At 37.0% G+C, this 17543-nt stretch overlaps 2 long non-coding RNA genes across 3 annotated transcripts in view; both read left to right on the forward strand.

Moving 5' to 3' along the window:
- The window catches only part of LOC147846666 (uncharacterized), a 42812-nt gene that overhangs the window by 23039 nt on the left and 2230 nt on the right, over positions 1 to 17543 (forward strand). For both annotated transcript variants that reach the window (XR_015476156.1, XR_015476155.1), the window contains 2 exons: positions 614 to 756; positions 17245 to 17342. This is a non-coding gene — a long non-coding RNA (uncharacterized LOC147846666). The remainder of the gene's footprint in view (positions 1 to 613; positions 757 to 17244; positions 17343 to 17543) is intronic.
- On the forward strand, positions 8795 to 13877 carry LOC147846667 (uncharacterized). Its single transcript, XR_015476153.1, has 3 exons — positions 8795 to 11176; positions 11321 to 12580; positions 12657 to 13877. It is a non-coding gene; the product is annotated as an uncharacterized LOC147846667 (long non-coding RNA).

Here is a 17543-nt window from a genome sequence, read left to right on the forward strand (position 1 = left end):
AAAAAGTTATATAAATAAATAGATGTACAATAAATAAATAAATATTGTAAAATATATAAATAATGTAAAATAAATAAAGTAAAATAATAAGTAAATTAAATAAAGTAAAATAAATAATAAATCAACTAATAAATCAATCAATAAATAAATTATTGGATAAACTAAAATGGCCGTAGTGTATGAGTGTGTATGAGTGTATATGGATGCTTCCCAGTGATGGTTTGCAGCTGGAGTTGCATTCACTGCAGAAAATATATACTGGTTGGCAGTTCATTCCGCTGTGGCGACCCCTGATTAATAAAGGAAAAGAATAAATGAATAAATAAAATACTGATCAGTAGGATAAGAGGAAAAATAGTGCGCGCGCACACTTCATCAGCAGCTCAACAGCACGTACAGCGAGTGCTTTTCAAGAGACTATTTACATGCAACAGCAAAAGTCACATTTGGCCTTGATTCCATACAGCACTGATTAAAGCAGCGCAGAGACTCCATGCGTCCATGCAGGAGTTAAACACTGAACACGTGTCTCAGGAACCCTGTGGCCTTCGTCAGCCGCTAATTAAATCCCAGCCTATTCATTCTGTTTAATGTGGTTTTAATTCAATTACAGGCCGGGTCAGGGAAGGGTTTTCTGAACCAGAGGAAAGGGAGAGATAGAGGGACGTTGTTGACACTCGACATGGATGACGTGAACAATAACTGCATTAGTCTGCTGGATGAGGAGAAGGACAGAGGCAGATATGAAGAAGTGAGGTACATCTTAAATGACACTTCATGTTTCATTAAGCAAACTCGTAAATAAATAGAGTAATCATAGCTCCTGTTCACCTTGGCTCGTTAATGGGAGTTCATGAACAATTCAGCTGGATCTTTTCAGGTGGATGAATTATTGAAAAGGAATTATTCAGATCACAAAACCAGCCTGAATGATTTATTCACAAACCTGGAGCTGGACCTCTCGCTGGCTCCTGTCGCAGTGGTTTTAAATGAATAATGACGTAAATTTAAGTTTGTTCTACACACAACGCTGTCTATTAGAGGTGAGGCAGTTCTAGGATTTAATGTTGTTAACTTAGTGGTTCTCAAACTGTGGTACATGTACCACGAGTGGTACGCAGGCTTCCTACTAGTGGTACGTGGAGGAATCGTTCAATAACTTAAGTAAAAAAAATTGAACACACTTTTTAACCTTCGACTCATTCGAAAACAACGATGTGGGTGGTGAATTACATGGAGGCAAGAAGACTTTGTTTTCAAGGTAAAACTAGTCTTTTAACTAATTTGGCTCGCTTATTTGCTTACTCTATTACTGTAATCTGGTCTTAATTTATCAGTTTTAGATTTACTTTCCATTTAAATGCTATCTCTCTCTCTCTCTCTCGCTCTCAAATAAATAAATATATAAATATATATATATACATTATGCATTTTTATCATGCTTTAAAGAAGGTGTCATTCAATAGCAACAATAATTTAATAATTTAAATAATAAAAAATCTTGTCAAGCATTTTTATAACAAGAATCATTTGATGAAAAAAAGTGTATGGGCCTAAAACATTTACTCTTAACCACGATCCTTTAATGCACTATAGGTTTTACCTCATTGTCAGCAAAATATTCTAGTCATTTATAATAATAAAACTAATTTCAGATTAACTAGCCTGTATTATAATTTCTCTAATATAATTTATTTACCGCTCCGACCAGTAACATTGCATATACAATAGAAAAAGTTATGTTTTTGGTTAGGTTAGGTTAGGTTACTTTATTTATACCCGAAGGTAGATTTGGTATGCAGAGATTTAAGAATCTAGTGAAATCTGCCACTGGAAATCAGTAGAGCTCCAGTATTATGTGTGCTTAAAGACTAATGCATCATGAAGGATTGTCAGTTTGGTGAAGAATCCACTTGTCTGACCTATCGAATGCAGATCATCTTCAGATCAATAGCCAATGTCAGAAAGAAATCCACTATAGGGATACGCTCAGTTATATTATTTTGCTGTTCTCATTTTTTTTTAATTATCTGGCAGTCTAGATGTCTAATTATATACCTACAGTTGTAAGTTGGTCCAGGCTTTCTAAACCTAAAAACATTTTTGTTGCTGGTTCAGACTCATTTTTAATTTCAATTAATTTAATTTAATTTAATTTAATTTATGCAGAATTTTTTTTTTCAATATAATTTTCAAAAAAATGTATTAAATTTATTTAAATTTTCTATTTATTTTATTTAAAAAAACATTTTAACTTAATTTATGTGGAAAATTAATTTTAAATGTTTTTGTTTAATTTTTTATTTAATTACATTTATTTAAATTTTATTTTATTCCCTTATGTTGAAAATAAATTTTAAGTGTTACATTTTTTGTTTATTTTTGAAATTTTATACAAATTTCTATATATTTTTATTATCTTTTCAAAATTTATTTTAAATTTAATTTATGTGGAAAATAAATTGTGAATATTTTTTGGTTTTTAATTTACTTTTATTAATAAAATTTGTCTATTTATTTATTTGTTTATTTATTGTTTTAAATTAATTTGAAGTAATTTAAATGTAATTTTTAAGTTATTTTACATTTTAATTTAATAAAATTGTATTTAATTGAATTTAATTTACGTGTAAAAAATTAAATGTTACATTTTTATTTATATTTTAATTTAATTTATTACAATTTTTATTTAAATATGTGCAAATCAAATTTTTTATGTTCAATTTTTGTATATTTTTACATTTAATTTATCTAAAAATTCTATTTATTTTTTATTTATGTGGAAAATACATTTTAAATGTTACATTCTTGTATATTTTTAAATTCAACTTAATTTATTTTAATTTAACATTTTATTTAATTTTATTTTCATTCCCAAATGTGGAAAATAAATCTTGAAATGTTTTATTTTATTTTTTATTTATTATTTTTTAAATTTTATTACCAGCTATTTTATTAACCTTAGTGGTTTTTATATTTGGTATATTTTTAAAGTTATGTATTATCACACACTGATACACTCATCACGTTCTCCGATGTGGAAAATACATTTGTTTGTCATCACTCATGCAAGTGTTGACATTTTATATCAGTATTAAACGATGAGTTGTTATCTTTACGTCCTGTGAATGTGTTTGATGGAGATCATAAACTCTATCTGGAGAGACTCAGTTTATCTCTGTTGATGTTTGCTTTAAGGTTAAAAAAAAAAAAAGAAAAAAAATCTCCCACTAATCCTGACGAGAGTCAAATAGAAAGCAAATAATGAAAAGAGGAGCAACAGACCATTAACTTTTTTTTTGCCTTGTTGTGACATAGTGCACAGAAATATTGGGCTATAAGAAAGCAAACAAGGATATAAAGCTATTACTGGACAAGATTAATTGATCTCAAATCCTATAATGGTTTAATTGACTGGAAAATAGCAGATGGTTTGATAGCAATGTCGTAAAAGAAGCTTGTCAGCAGAGCCTTAATAGCCTCTCTGTCCAATTTCAAATATTTCGCCACACATTTTATTTCCGCCGCTATGCTCTCTCTTGCTTTTCGAGTGAGAACGAAGAAAACAGTGCTTTACTCTTACAGGAAATTTCACTGCACAGAACTATAGGGGACTCTTATTTTTATTTATCTGCCAGGTTATGGAACATGTTGTTCATTGGCTGTATTATGAAAGTGGAAAATATGATAATCAGGATGCTCGCTATTGTTATTATTGGTGTCAAATTAAAGGATATATAGCTATTATTCATTATTATATTTGTGTTGAGGTGTTTGCCCGTGTGCTGTAATGATTGCTAAGATATCCTCTATGGTATTGATTGTTGTTCTATGTTGTTAGTGTATTCACACCCGCTTCGAATGTTATTACTAAATGGGTGTTATTAGTTGTTATCAGCTGATAGATATGGGCCAGTAGGGTCCTACTGGTAGGATCAGAAGGCTGCTATCATCCATCCACATGGTCAATCAGCTATAATGGAGAAGACTCCTGTTTTAGATCTGTTTTTACATTTCTTTTATGGTTGGGGTACAGGTAGACGTTAATTAAATACAATTATTGGGAAATTTAATAGATAATATAAATAATTCTCATTTACTTCCGGCCGCAGCCTTATGTGATCTATAGCTGATTAACCATGTGGATGGATAAAAACAACCTTCTGAGCCTGCCAGTAGGAGCAGAAGACCCCTACTGGCCCATATCTATCAGCTGATAACCACTGGTAATGCTCATTCAATCGAATGAGGACATTCAGATCGGCTTGTACAGTATTTACTGTGGTGTATGGTGTTTTCAGTATTTTGTGATACATGCCCCCCCACCCCCATTTATTTATGCTTTTGAGTGGCATTATGGACACTTCTATACAACTTAAAGTGACATTTAAAGGCTTAAGTAGGTTAATTAGGTTAACTAGGCAGGTTAGGGTAATTAGGCAAGTTATTATATAGCGATGGTTTGTTCTGTAGACTATCAAAACAAATATAGCTTAAAGGGGCTAATAATATTGACCTTAAAATGGTGTTTAAAAAATTAAAAACTGCTTTTACTCTTGCAGAAATAAAACAAATAAGACTTTCTCCAGAAGAAACAATATTATCAGACATACTGTGAAAATTTCCTTGCTCTGTTAAATATTATTTGGGAAATATTTAAAAAAAAACAAAAAACAAAGGGGGTTAATAATTCTGACTTCAACGGTATATATATATATATATATATATATATATATATATATATATATATATATATATATATATATATATATATATATATATATATATATATATATATATAACCTGCAGGCTGCATCTAGACCACAAGGCTGCAAGAAAATAGTTAAAAAGAGCAGAGCTGCAGTAAAATAATGAATAAGAAGACTGTGGTCAAGTAAATAAATAAATTAATTTAAAAAGTGTGACTGCTGAAAGCAACAGATTCTAAAGCTAGGGACACCGGCCCTCATGGCTGAAAAACGGACCGGCCCACCAGTGCAAAAAAACAGCAACAACCTTTTCCCAGCTATAAAACAGACACTTCAAACAGCTATAATAATTACTCTGATGGGTGTTTTGAGCTAAAACTTTACAGACACATTCTGGGGACACAAAAGACTTATATTATATATGAAAAAAGGGGTAACCTATATGCCCTTTAAGCCAGGTTTAGGGGTTCAGGGTCACATATAACAAATCCTCCACTATTGGTGAAGGTGGAATGACAGACTTTACAACACGGAGACTTGAAACAAAGCAAAAATCTGCTTTCCAGAGCTACAAAGGCACAAAAGCAAACACCCCCTCCTCAACACGTGCTGAGCACCTGCAGCATCCCGGCCTGTGTTGCACTGAAAAAGGGCTGAGCCATCGCTTTTATTTAGTTTTAAGTGCTAGTGGGTGTGTGCAAAAAAAAAAAAAAAAAAGAGGAAGGAGGGTGGATGCAATGTGGCTGCCATTAAAAATTAATTCAGGCCCCTGAGGTCCCAGACCACCCATCAATCTCCCAATGACCATGGCTGCATCTTACCCCGTGACAGATGCCCTGGAAATGGACAGGTTGCGTGTGACTTGAATAATCTCCGGAAAATCTGGAGCGCGCTCAGAATGTGGAAGAGAGGAGAGGGCCCGTCTCAGATAATCCTGAAGAATGGCCGCTAAAAGAACGTGTCTCGAGTGAGTCTAGACTGGATGTGGTAAATGCTGAGCGGGCAGAGCTTTAATTGATGAGTTTGCATCTGTCACAGTTTTCTGAAAGGCTTTTGTATTGCTAATGCGAGTAAAGAGAGTGCTCGTAAGCAGATCTTATGGCAACAGTTGCTTGAACAGAATGCCTCTGCCAAAGTGCAGAAGCTCTGGATGTCTCACAAGACAAGTTTCTTCTCTCTGAGATGGAACATTTTGCTTTGTCTAATCAATAGCTCTTCTTTTTTATGTGGAATCTTATAGAAGGGTCTAGCAGAATGTTCAAGGCATTCTTTCTGTACAATGAATATGAATGACTAACCACCTCAATAGAAGTATTATTTACTTGATATCGATATTTTATTATCGATATCGATATCTGACTATGAGTTGGTACTTTTAAATAAACTGCTCAAAAACACTTTTGCTCAAATATGACATTTATATATAAATAAACAGTGGTGTGAAAAAGTGTTTGCCCCTTACTGATTTCCAGTTATTCTAATGTTTGTCACACTTTAATGTTTCAGATCATGAAATAAATGTAAATATTAATCAAAGATAACAAGAGTGAAACATCATGCAGTTTTGAAATAAAGGTTCTTTATCATTACAGCAAAACAAATTTACCAAAGGAAGAGACGAAGCCATGACTTCAAAGCAAATACAACCTAATTTTTCTCCAACGCAAACACTTAATACTCAGACAGAAATAAACTACTGTATGTACTATCTAGATATGTTGTTGAGGACATGCTGCCGTTGTCTCTTACATTGTCCCACAGTGGGTTGCACGGTCAACTCACAGCAAGAAGGTCGTTGGTTTGAGCCTCGGCTGAGTCAGTTGGCATTTCTGTGTGGAGTTTGCATGTCCTCCCCTTGTTCACGTGGGCTTCCACTAGGTGCTTCTGTTTCCCCAGAAGTCCAAAGACATGTGTTATAGGTGAATTGAATAAGCTAAATTGGCTGTAGTGTATTGTGTGTGTATGTGTTTCCCAGTGATGGGTTGCAGCTGGAACAGAATTGGCCGTTCATTCCGCTGTGTCGACCCCTGAATAATAAAGGGACTAAGCCTAAAAGAAAATGGATGAATACACACACACACACACATCCATCCTTCCGCCAACCATCTATCCATCCATTCATCCATCTATACACCAACCAACCATCTACCCATCATCCATCCATCTACCAACCAACCATCCAACCCATGCGTCCTTTCATCTGTCCATCCATCCATCCATCCATCTATCCATCCATCCATCCATCCATCCATCCATCCATCAACCAACCAACCAACCAACCAACCAACCAACCATCCATCCATACATATATCCACCAATTCACCCACCCACCAACCAAACAACCAACCCACCAATCAATCCATCAACCAACCAACCATCCATCCATCCATCGTTGCGTTCACCAACCAATCCATCCATCCATCATGTATCCATCCATCCTTGCGTTCACCAACCAATCCATCCATCCATCCATCCATCCATCCATCATGTATCCATCCATCCTTGCGTTCACCAACCAATCATCCATCCATCCATCCATCCATCCATCCATCATGTATCCATCCATCCTTGCGTTCACCAACCAATCTGTCCATCCATCCATCCATCCATCATGTATCCATCCATCCTTACGTTCACCAACCAATCTATCCATCCATCCATCCATCCATCCATCATGTATCCATCCATCCTTACGTTCACCAACCAATCTATCCATCCATCCATCCATCCAATGATTTTTACAGTTTCTAAGAAAGAAAAAAAGAAATTAGAACAAAAATCTTTCATTTCAGATCAAATGTTAAAAATGTTTTATTTTTTACATTTCTGTCTTTGTCTATATACATTTGTGTGTTTTATCCCCACCTTCTAGATATTGTTATATTTATAATATATTATATTCATTGTATGTATAATTATAATTAGATATTATATTTTAATTCAGTCTTTCAGTTGTTTTTGAAGTTCTGTTGGCAAAAATAGCTTTTACTAAACAAAACTAACTTTATGATGTCAGATATCTGCTTATATATATATATATATATATATATATATATATATATATATATATATATATATATATATATATATTTATATATATATATCCTCTCATGTCAAATCACTTTTGTACGCAGAAGCCTTGGCATCTTTCAGTAACTCCCCCGGTGAACTCTAAGCACACTGTAAGCCTGAAAGCTCCATTCGCTCTAGGTCTCCATTTTCCTCCAGTCGCCGGGTTACGTAACGAAGGAGCCGTCGCCATAGCAACCCCTTCACTCCGGTGCCCCGGCGGAGGGTTTGATGAGCTGCCAGCCGTAGGGTCACAACTAATGGCATTCCAGCTGTCTGCCATCAGCACTGATCCAGGACCAGACTGCAGACTCCAAAGCTCTTAACAAGATCATACTCCTAGATGGAAGAGAATTCTGCTCTCAGATCAACATTCACCGCCGCTTTGACCAAAAACAAGAGGTTGTTAGGGATTCAGCCGGAGGAAGCCCCCGCCTCCACTGGGCTTTCTCTGAGATGCTTATTAAAGAGTCTGAGGAGAGAAAAGCCAGGGGAAAAACCCATAGGAAATCAAAACGGAGGTATTTTGTAATGTTGTACTCCAGTGGATCGCAACTTGGCACTGCACAATGTTCCTAATCTGACAGGCTGAGGTTCAGTTCATGCAGTGACTTGCTAATGAGTGCTACTGATGTGGCGATCATTCCAGTAATTGTGTTGATGAATCACATGCAGTACTTTAGTGATACTAGTGTATGTAAAGATAAAGTCAGAATTATTAGCCCCCCTGCATATTTATTAACCAATTTCCGTTTAACGGAAAGATTTTTTTCAACACATTTCTAAACAATGTAAAATAATAACTAATTTCTAATAGCTGATGTCTTTTATCTTTGCCATCATGATTAGATAAATTTTTAAGATGCTAGAGTAACGGAGGCCAGCTAGTGTGTGCTGTGCAGGTAAACCTCACTCCTCTGACCTCTAAAGGTGCTCTAGAGCCATGGTCTTTAGCCCTATTGTTAGAGCACCCGACTCCCATGCGGAAAGTCGCCGGTTCGATACCAGCTCAGAGCGGGTTGGGTGGCATAGGACTGGTGGGGTTACATTGGTGCCGTGACCCGGATGGGAGTGGGGTTTAGGTGGGTGAGTGTAACGGAGGCCAGCTAGTGTGTGCTGTGCAGGTAAACCTCACTCCTCTGACCTCTAAAGGTGCTCTAGCGACAGACGCTAGAGGCCATGGTCTTTAGCCTCCTTGGTAGAGCACCCAACTCCCATGCGGAAGGTCGCTGGTTCAATACCAGCTCAGAGCGGGTTGGTTGGCGTAGGACTGGTGGGATTACACTAGTTTTAAGCTTAAAGTGACATTTAAAGGTTTAACTAGGTTAATTAGGCAAGTTAGACTAATTTAGCAATTTATTGTATAATGATGGTTTGTTTTGTTCTGTAGACAATAGGAAACTAAAATTACTTAAGAGGGATAATCATTTTGACCTTTAAATGTTTTAAAAAAAAATAAAACCTGCTTTTATTCTTGCTAAAATAAAACAAAAAAGACTAAATGACTGTTGAATTTCAGATTTTTTCAACTCAAGCGGTTTGCGCGAAACGCACGTTAAGCACGTCAATTGCGCAAAACGCTCAACTCGCGTCAACTTATTCACGCGAATCGCGTCTATTCGCGTCTTTGCATTGACTTTTTGCTTGAGGCTTTTTCCACGTCTGGTGTGAACGCAGCATAGCACACACCTCCTCCTCTCCATTTCCATCATAGTGCTGACAGTTTGAGGGGTGTGGTTAAGTATGTTAGCCACGCCCAATACTTCAGACAGATGTAATCTGACAATTTAACTAAAACAAACAGGAAGTGCATTTTCAGATATCAATGTTAGATTACAAGGGCAAACCATATTTTTTTATTATTATTAAAATGTAATTTATTATTAATGGCTTGCACAGATGAATTGTTCACCACAAAACTAGCGATGTGAGCTAACAAAATCAATATAGTTAGTTTTGATTTCATGTGTACTTTAGAATTCTGTGACTATTAAAGGTGCAGTAGGTGATCTGCCAAAATGCTAATCGGATAGCATATTAGCTTTGGACGGCGGGGAGGGACTGTGTTTCAAAGCCACGCCACTTGAAATCACAAGCGCCCACCACGACACAACAGCAGACAACCCAATTCATTCGCCAGTTAGAAGTGTATGTAGTGGTTGGCCGGGCGGCGTGCAGGAATTTCACTTATTAAGCCACATTTACATGCTATTTCAGACTGAATATTCAGAGTAGCGGTAAACAATATCGGGAGCGCGTCACAGGCTGTCATGGTTCAGAAATGACCCAATGTGAAGTTAAAAGCAACTTCAGTACAGCAAGCAGGCTTGGTGGAATAGTGTTATTTACTGATGTTTTGTTGTTAAACTGAATGACGTTATAAATCTACATCATCGATGCTGTTAAAGCTCCCTTACCAAACTAAAAATAGTCATATCTAGCTTCCACTGGGAGATTTTAGTGGCTGAACAACACGTCTGTGCATAGAACCCATTCATAATACAATCCGCTTGTTAAGTGGTGACGTGTTTGTGACGCATTTATACTGTTTCCGGGTCCAAGCCGCCATTCATTTGAGTGGAGAAATCATTCGTTTATGATCACGTTTTATTCCTATCACACATTAAAGTTAATTTTATATAAAATCGTAGTGTACACAACAATCTCTGGGCTTGCTGCATAACAAATACCAAAAATTTTAAAATTTATAAAAAAAATTATCACTTTCTGGCCATTAGGCCATCTGGCCATTAGGCCATCTGGCCATTTCGGATATTAGGCATGGACATATATACTGCGATCGTGATTTTCCAAAGCATTAAATTGCTTTGTAAACGTTTATTATTACCATTTCATGAGTCTCCCCATTCAGTTGAATAGAGCGCTTGGACCCTGAAGCCGCTTCGCGTAACGTCACACTTAACAAGCGGATACACTGTACATCAGCTCTGTGTTACTAATATAGTTTTAAAACATTACCTCTCTAACAGAAATACTTCAGCCATGGTGTGGTATCGTCCTTTCTCCAGCGTGCTAAAGTAACTCCAATACTGATTCAGGAGTTTAAAAATTTTCAATTCAGCATTTGATTTAGCCGCAACTGACACTCTCGCGTTCACGTGTTTCTCATCTAGACGTGCACGCGCGGCAGACATGCACACGCTAATTGCGGATATGCGCGACCAGAGATGCACAAAAGCCCAAATCTGCATTTGCAGTCTGACAGTTTGAGTTACTTATCGGAATTATGAGAGATGTTGGTCCGACTCTATGTAATTGGATGAACATTTTTTATTTTTATGCCTTACCTAGAATAAAAAAATAAATATAAATACATTTAGATCATTTACTTTAATCATTACCCTACTAAAAAAAACTGCTTAAATCAGCCTAGGCTGGTTGGCTGGTTTTAGCTGGTCAGCCAGGCTGGTTTTAGAGGGGTTTTGGCCATTTCCAGACTGGTTTCCAGCCATTTACAGCCTGGTCTTAGCTTTTCAGGCTGGGAGATGACTAGCTAAAAACAGGTTGACCAGCCTAGCCAGACTGGGAGCCCAGCCAAAACCAGCTATGTCCACCTTAAACCAGGCTGGTCAAGCTGGTTTTAGCTGGATTAGTAATTTTCCAGCCTGACCAGCTAAGACCAGGCTGGAAATGGCTGGAAACCAGCCTGGAAATGGCTAAAACCCCTCTAAAACCAGGCTGGTCAACCAGCTAAAACCAGCCAACCAGCCTAGGCTGGTTTAAGCTGGATCTTTCAGCAGGGTACTATTGGACTGTGAAGAAACTTTCAACCAGCGCAACAAAAAATGTTTCTGAAGACAATCACCTACTGCACCTTTAATTAAAAATACAAAATCTGAGCAATGAAATTAGGAACACATTAAAAATTACTGTTGATCACCTAAACTTTGAGGTGGCGATAGATCAATAGAAGTGATGTGTGTTGGAGAAAAAATAAATCAATGAAATTAGTAATGCTATTCTGATTAAATTCCAGCAGCGGGAATTAAAAGAGAAATGGACCATGTCACTTAAAGAAGCATATCAAGGACATCATGTAGCCAGTAATTCGTAGTGCATCCTGGTAAGCATTCATTAGGAGGTGAGTGTTATATTGCAAAACTAAATCAAAATGTATCCCTTGCTCAACAAATCCATCGGCTTTTCTCTTTGCACCACAGCAACTCCAGCGATCAAAGCTTTCATTAAGGAAGTGATGACAAAAGAGCAGAGGCACAGGCCAGTGCTTTTGAAAAATATATGTTTAACCTCGTTACCATCACCGCGGTTGTGAATGCATTAAACATTAGGCCAGATTTATTAGACACCTGCTTCTGCTGAAGGGAAAGATCCGCCTCCTCCACACAGCAGCAGAATGAACTGAAAAGAATGAGTTCAAATCAATGCAAAATCAATTTATCTTATTTCACACAAGGCTGCCTCTCAGGGATTAGACGTAAGAAACTAAATAGATCAACATTAGCAAAAGGAAACTAGGTTTTTTTTATGACATAATGCTCACGAATAATGTGACTTTAAAAAAAAGGTGACACTGAAAATGTATCCATGATGCCGCTGGGGCATGTTTAAGAATACCATCACAAGATTATGATGTTAGCGATGAGCACAATTCAGAATTGAGGATATGGCTCCCTTGCGGTTAATGACTGTGAATTGGAATAGAATTGGAATTTTAATCAGAATGACAGGAGCAAGATTTAACTCGATTGTTATTTGAAGAATTTCAACACAAAACAGAATCTATATGAGATGTTTAAGAGTTTAGATAGATAGATAGATAGGTAGGTAGATAGATAGATAGATAGATAGATAGATAGATAGATAGATAGATAGATAGATAGATAGATAGATAGATAGATAGATAGATAGATAGATAGATAGATATTCACTGGCCACTTTATTAGGTACACCCTACTAGTACCTGGTTGGACTCCTTTTGCCTTCAGAACTGCCTTAATCCTTCCTGGCTGTGATTCAACAAGGTACTGGAAAATTCCTCAGAGATTTTGGTCCACATTGACATGATAGCATCACGCAGTTGCTGCAGATTTGTCAATTGCACATCCATGGTGTGACTCTCCCGTTCCACCACATCCCAAAGGTGCTCTATTGGACTAAGATTTGGTGACTGTGGAGGCCATTTTAGTACAGCTAACTCATTGTCATGTTCAAGAAACCAGTCTGAGATGATTCACGCTTTATGACATGGCACGTTATCCTGTTGGAAGTAACCATCAGAAGATGAGTACACTGTGTTCATAAAGGGATGGACATGGTCAGCAACAATACTTATGTAGGCTGTGGCATTGACATAATGCTCAATTGGTACTAATGGGCCCAAAGTGTGCCAAGAAAATATCCCCCACACCGTTACACCACCATCCTGAACCATTGATATAAGGCAGGATGAATCCACGTCATGTTGTTGACACCAAATTCTGAACCTACCATGTGAATGTTGCAGCAGAAATTGAGACTCGTCAAATCAGGCAACGTTTTTCCAACCATCTATTATGCAATTTTGGTGAGCCTTTGACAATTGTAGCCTCAGTTTCCTGTTCTTAGCTGACAGGAGAGGCACCTGGTTTGGTGTGGTCCTCTGCTGCTGTAGCACATTCACCTCAGGGTTGGACGTGTTGTGCTTTCAAAGATGCTCATCTGCATACCTCAGTAGTAACGAGTGGTTATTTGAGTTACTGTTGTCTTTCTATCAGCTCGACCCAGTCTGGCCATTCTCCTCTGACCTCTGGCATCAACAAGGCATTTGCGCCCACAGAACTGCACTCACTGGATATTTTCTCTTTTTCGGACCATTCTCTGTAAACCCTAGAGATGGTTGTGCATGAAAATCCCAGTAGATCAGAAATTTCAGTTTCTGAAATACTCAGACCAGCCCGTCTGGCACCAACAACCATGGCACCTTCAAAGTCACTTAAACCACATTTCTTCCCCATTCTGATGCTCGCTTTGAACAGCAGCAGATGCCTAAATACATCTGTTGCTGATATGTGATTGGCTGATTCGAAGTTTGTGTTAACGAGCAGGTGGACAGGTGTACATAATAAAGTGGCCGGTGATAAAAAAAATAAAATAAAATAAATAATTAATATATATATGTTATATCAGTATTTCTTAGTATTATTATATATATATATTTTTTTTATTAATTTGCATAAAAAATATAATTACCTTTTAAAAAAGACATATATATTTTAATGTTACACAATAATTGAAAAAACATATTCCGGAAAAAGATATTTAGATTTTAATTAAATATTGTTATAATCCTCTACATATGTTTAATGTATGTTTTAGTCTGTAGTATGTTTTATGCTAATGTTTAATACATGATGTTGTCGTCATTTATCCTGATAATGTGTTATGTTGACATTCACAATTGTTGTTTATGGTAACCACAGCCCTAAAGTCATTACTGATCAACTTTAGTTCATCTATATGCATTGTTTGCTATATTATTGATTGAAATTCTAATAGTTCAAATAAAATAAGCTCACAGTTTAACTTGCAAACGACATCAACAGATATGAACATTTAAAAATACCCTCACTGCATTGTGAATTTCTGTAAAATCACCAATTGTTGACATGATTTGTTTTTTTTTTTTTGCAAGGAAGATTTGCATAGAATTACTCTTTAATTGTTCTCTTTAAAAGTGGTCATCATTTTATAAGTGTCCCAAATTTTGATGTGTTCTGTCAATCAAAGTCTCAATATGATCGAATAAACACTCAGGCTTCTCAATCAAGAAATGACGCACAAAGATCTCTCTTTCCCCCATTGCTCAATGACTTTGATATATGCCTTTGCCACTGCATCTCATTTAATTGTCATTATGGGGTGTTGGGCAGTAATTAAAAGGGGGCTTAAATGTTGCAGCGCACTGTTTTCTCTGGCCAAACACGCACGCACAGACGTCTCTAGAGCCAGTCATACTAACAAGGTCAGATTTAGGGGTCGGTCAGACGCTGGGCTTCGAGGTGACGCTAAATGAGAATCAGGAGGAATTTGCAGCATGGCTTAAATCAGAACATAATGGTTGGGATGACAGCAGAGAGAGAGACGACCATTGACAAATACACATTAATCAAAGCAACCACATCTGCATCTAATCGTTATCCTCATTTACCTGCGAACGACTGATTCAGGATTTATATTTTTACCCCAAACAAATCTTAATCGCATTTCACTTTAATCAATTGCGTTTAAAGAGATGATGAGTAATTTGTTTAATAATCTAGCACCTGTAATTATACTTGGTTACAGCAAAATTAAACTGCTTGACAGAAGCATGAAACACAATAACCTTCTCTCTCTGTTAGGCCTCTTGTGGGTTTTATGGATTTAAATCAGAGCCGATATCTCCCTATAGGACATATGGGTATTTTTTTATTTATTTTATTTTTTTTTATAAAAGAATCATACATAACAGTGGCATTCACTGTTAACAACATGGATTATAAATACTAAGATAAAACAAATGTAGGGTTGAATGACTTAGACTACATGTCTCATTCAACAAAAGTTCTATTCTATCCATTTTTATTCTATTAGCATTCTATTCCATCCATCCATGCAAAAATCCATCCATCAGTCCATCAATCCATTCATCCATACATCCATTCACCAACCACCCATCTATCCATCCATCCATCCACCAACTAACCATTCATCTATCCATCCGTCCACCCACCGACCATCGAACTAAGCATCCATAAATCTGTCCACCCACCCACCATCCAACTAAGCATCCATAAATCCATTCATCCATCTGTCCACTAACCAACCATACAACCCATCCATCCATCCATCCATCCATTCATCCATCCGTCCATCCATCCGTCCATCCATCCACCCACTAACCAACCAAACAATGAACAAATCATCCATACATCGATCTATTCATTCACCAACTATACAACCCATCCATCCATCCATCTGTCCACCAACCAACCAACCAACCCATTCAACCTATCTATTCTTCCATCCATCAACCCATCCATCCATCTATTCATCCTTTTGTACATCTGTCCACCAACCAACCAACCGTCCATCCATCCGTCCATCCATCCATCCATCCATCCATCTGTCCGTCCACCAACCAACCAACTAACCAGCCCATCCATCCACCCATCCATCCATCCATCCATCCATCCATCCATCCATCCAGCTAATTGTCCATCCGTCCACCAACCAACCAACCATCCATCCATCCATCCATCAACCAACCAACTATACAACCCATCCATCCGTCCATCCCTCCACCAACCAACCAATCAATTAACCAACCAACCAACCAACTCATTCAACCCGTTCATCCATCTATACGACAACCAACCCATTCAACCCATCCATCCATCCATCCTTTCGTCTATTCGTCCACCCACCATCCAACCCATGCATCCATCCATTCGTCCACCAACCAACCAACCAATCAACCAACCAACCATCCATACATCCATTCAACCCACATACCCATCCATCCATCCATCCATCCACCCACAACCCACTCACCCACCCATCCATCCATCTTCAGCTTTGAAAATAAAAATGTGATAAGAAGTTTTGTGATTTGACAAATCACTCAGATCTGTATCAGTTTGAGTTTGAGCCAAAGCAGGTTGTTCAAATCACTAACCCTGAGCATCTAATACAAGCCTGCTCATTAGAAAGACGTTTTCCTCTTCTTGCACGGCTGGCTTTTTGGAGCGTCTGTATATGAACAAATAGGAATGTTCCGGTGTCAATAACCAGAGGAACATCAAGATATTGGCCATTAGTTTTGATGTTAATGTATTCATAAAACTGGCCTTTGAGAAAGTTATTTGTAAAAGTGCTTTATGCACTCAGGAATGAAGTCTTTGCAATAAAAAGTTATTGTCCTATTTTAACGTTCATGATGATGACGTCGATCTTTATGAAGGGTGGCATCATTCAGGAACACATTAAAAAATAAAGGCTGAATGGAAACGACATTACTTGTGAAATTGCTGTTTTGTGTTGTCGATGGTAAAGTTCTTCTGCATTTCAGTGTGAAAGAATCTACCATCTTTGCACAAGGTCTGATGACTCTCGATTTCTAAAACATACACTGCTAAAGGACACTTTGCTATTTGAAGGCCTGTGAGCCTATGCCTATGAGTAAAAGGGTTTAATAAAAGTGTAAAATAAAGTGTGTGTGCTTGTAACCCTCTCCTACAGTGCTTCAAAAGTGTTTTCTTTAATAGAAACATAGAGTTAGTCAGATGTAGGAAAAGGTTGATTGGATGATTGTATCAAATGTAGCCAAATGAATAACATCTGGTTTGATGAAGCAGGTAAACTGTTAATGAGTTTAGCAAACTACATGGTATTTAACTATGGTATAAACTGGATTTTACTGTAGGACAGTAATGCACTGTGATATTTGCCATTGTTTATTTCTTAGTTTCAGAGGAACCCCATGCCAACACAGGGAGAACATGCAAACGTCACACAGAAATGCCAACTGACCCAGCCGAGGCTTGAACCAGCAACCTTCTTGCTGTGAGGCGACATCGCTACTTCTACTAAACATGTTTAAAAATAGAAAGATAATGTATTTAAATTCATGCACGATTTTCTAATTCATTAATTCATTCATTAATTGCTCAACATGTCTGCTTTTGAATGGTATTTTTTTTTATAATTTTTTTTTTTACTTCCAGAATCTGAATGAAAATTCAGATTCATTCCTTCATAGTTTAA

This window comes from Danio rerio, chromosome 1 (genome assembly GCF_052040795.2).
Source record: "Danio rerio strain M-AB ecotype USA chromosome 1, GRCz13ab, whole genome shotgun sequence".
NCBI classification, from domain to species: Eukaryota; Metazoa; Chordata; class Actinopteri; order Cypriniformes; family Danionidae; genus Danio; species Danio rerio.